The sequence below is a fragment of the Dermacentor albipictus genome, chromosome 2 (genome assembly GCF_038994185.2).
Source record: "Dermacentor albipictus isolate Rhodes 1998 colony chromosome 2, USDA_Dalb.pri_finalv2, whole genome shotgun sequence".
NCBI classification, from domain to species: Eukaryota; Metazoa; Arthropoda; class Arachnida; order Ixodida; family Ixodidae; genus Dermacentor; species Dermacentor albipictus.
The window spans coordinates 65,653,136-65,656,552 of NC_091822.1; the positions used below are offsets into that span (position 1 = coordinate 65,653,136).

The following is a 3,417-nucleotide window of genomic DNA, read 5'->3' on the forward strand; positions in this document are numbered from 1 at the left end:
TTTACCAAAGTTGCAATAACTAGATAGTGGTCGCTGAAAGACACTGGCTCAACATCGTACGATGTGCATAGTGGCACAAGTTCAAGCGATACGTACAGCCTGTCCAATCGTGCGTGGCTATCACCTTGAAGATGTGAGAATTGCGGACGCGTACCATTTCTGGCAACACTTCCGATATCTTCTAAGTTGTGGTCGTGAACCACTACATTCAAGACCTCCGCACTCTTATCTCGCACTGGCAAACCTCTTACACGGTCTACCGCACGACAAACACAATTGAACTCTCCCAACAAAACTAGCACTTTTGCACAACCGAGAAACATCAGAAAACGCTCAAAAAACTGTTTTCTCTCTGCCTCTACATTTGGAACATACGCACAAATGATACGGAAGTTCAGACAGTGCAAACAATCAACAACCATTAGGCAGCCACTTTGGCACGGAAAGAGCGACTGCACAGTTATACCAACACCATTGCGGATGAAAAGGCTGGCGGTACTATGGCGTCTTGATTGGAGCACGCAAACGTATGTGGAGTGTATTTGCAGAGGAAAGTGTTGCTGAGCCTTTAAGAAAAGAAAAGAAAAAAAATAAACTAAAAAAAAATAGTGTGGAGGTGCCGGGGTTTGAACCCGGGACTTCTCACATGCGAAGCGAGCGCTCTACCACTGAGCTACACCCCCGGTACGCTTGGTGCAACATACGTCAAGTTGTAAAGGTCAAGGCAGCGTGCACTGCATTGTTCAAAGTTTTGTGGTTTAGTTCAAGATTACACACAACGCATGCACAAACTATTATTTTCGCCCTGAGATGTGAAGTAGATTACCTGTCTTTCGTCACTATCAGATAACAATGCTAGTTTGCGTTTCCTTTGTGTTTGTATCCAGAATGAGTGCCAGCGAACCGTCTCGCTTTCCTACGCACTTGAACATCGTTATCGGTGCTGTGACATATATTGCGCACTTTCAGCGCTGCGCACAGTGATATGTCGCAGTCACCTGTCACGTCAGCGGTTTTTTGCTGCCTAGAAATTTTCGCTTGTCACCGTAAGTCCTCGCGCCGGCTTTCGCCAGTTGCCGTGGTTGCCCAACAACTTGGCAGCGACCATGCCAACCGCTTCGATTTAGTCACCCTGGCTAGTTGCTCTCCATCGTGAAAACAAGAAATAAATGGCTAAGTCAGCCTACTGATCATCTCATCTCACGGTGAGAGCAAAATATTCGTGTTGTGTTTGTCGCTATTGATGCGAAAGCATATGTCCCGTGAGGCAGAAAAGCCAGAGTTGCACGCAACGAGTGGTACCAAAAAATAATGTGACGTCATTATCATATTGTACGACATCAGTAGCAATACAGAGTGGTGGATTAAAGTGGATTACGGTGGTATAAATGTGATCAAGGTTGGTGCTAATTTGAGCGAGGTGGATTAAGGGCAAAGTGTAAGAATTACACTGTGATTAAGGTAGAGTTGTGAAGGACAAATGACACTGTATGACGTAACCAGTTAACCAGAGAAGTTAACTCTTTAACATTCAAATGACGTAAGGATGCTTAAGTGACTCAATTTTAAATGCGAAAGCAGTTAAAGCCGATGTTCTTGTTAGCTACGTGTGGTACCAAAAGTCAGTGCGACGTCATCAGCGTCTTGTATGCCATGAGTAGTAATACTGAAGATACTAATTAGTATAAAAACGTTATTTAGTAGTAATTACAAGTAATTAACGCGAATAAAGTGAATTAAGGTGAATTAGAGTGAAACAAAGTGAATTAAAGTTAGAACAAGTTGAAGTGAAGTGACTTAAGGTGGAGTAAAGTGAATGAAGGTAAATTAAGCGGATTAAGGTAGATTAAAGTGGATCAAGGTGGATTAAGGCTGGTACAAATTAGAGCAAGGTAGATTAAGTGAATTGAGGTTGGTACAAATTAGGGCAATGTGCGTTGGTAGAAATTAAATCGAGGTGGATCACGGTAAAATTGTGAAGGAGGCGTGACAACGTATGAAGTCACGTGTCATGAACATAACCAATTAATTAGAGAATTAATGATGCTTTTGCATTCAAACTACGTTAGGATACTTACGTGGCCGTCAATTTCATTGAGATTAACTGGAGACGAGGCCATTAGGCCGCGAAAATGTTTGGTTACTACCTACCAGATCGCTACATAAGCTTGGTGACTCATGGAGTCAGTACGTTAATTGTGGAGGAAATGCTGAACAAAAAGTGACAACAGCCGTGTTGCTACGTCTCATTTTTCTAAAGCTAAAATATTCAAAATAGTATGCAATAAGCATTAACACGTAGCACGTGCATATGGACAACGTGTAACGTTCATTCCGTATGTTTTTCAGAAAGATCGGATAACTATTTGGAAAATGGAAAAAGTATGCGTGTGCAGGAGCCTGAACTGGATACAATACAATACAATACAATACAATATGCCTTTATATCCATAAACATACAACTTATGGGGGATTTAAGGAAAAAGTGGCTCGCAACAACTTGATGGACCTTAAACCCGGTCTGAGGGCAGCAGCTGAAGGCACAGGCACTGATTCAGGACCGACAAAAACAATACATGAGCAAAAAAATGACAAGTTGGCTTAGACATTATGCCAGCAAACAGAAATGCAATGTAAAAAACATTGCGAACCATAAAAAATGGTACAATCATTAACCAAGTAATCATTGCAAGGAAAGAATAAGACATGATAGAGCCGTTGACAGAGGCATGACAGAGGCATAACAGGCATGACAGAAGGCGCCACCATACGGAGAGGGAGGCTCGGGATTACGTTCGGGAGCTCAGGGTCGCCTGCGCCTGCGCGCCTGCGGAAGACTAGCAACATGGCAGCGTCTATAGTGTGCTAGAATTCTGGTGCACAATAGCAGCGTCCTTGCGGTCGCCGATGTCAATACATGGGCGCTGTGGTGAGTTTTCCCTCTAAAGTTGTACATATTAACTCTGTGAAGTGTCTGCTTGTCAGCACCCGATTTGAAGAGGATGTCATTAGACAGCATAATCATCACTGGCGATGCCTATCGTTTTTCGCCGTATCCACTGATGTACTAAGTGTCACATAAATAGGAGTGCCATGTAATCCTGCTACACCGATGGCTTGTTTGAGGCCAAACGTTGCGGGTGGTTAGTATTTTGCAGGGAGTTTAGTTTAATGCAAAGATTGTGGGCGTTTATTGCAAGTTTGTTAAGCATAAATCAAAGTGGATGTCGTCTGCGGCAGCGCCACTCAATATATTTACCTGCAACGATGGGCCATCTCTCACTCCTACAGTGAACGCGGCGTTTCCAATGACGTCGATGGCGCACGTGTTCCTTCCTTCTCAATTTCGCTTACGACTGGGGCCCTGACACATGCATATTCTTTCCGACGGGCCAAGCCTTCATCCTATCAAAAGGA

At 43.5% G+C, this 3,417-nt stretch overlaps 1 non-coding gene across 1 annotated transcript; it reads right to left on the bottom strand.

The window, feature by feature from the left end:
• Positions 1-611: 611 nt before the first annotated feature.
• TRNAA-CGC (transfer RNA alanine (anticodon CGC)) lies at positions 612-683 on the bottom strand. The gene has a single exon. It is a non-coding gene; the product is annotated as a tRNA-Ala (tRNA).
• Between the last annotated feature and the right edge of the window lie 2,734 nt (positions 684-3,417).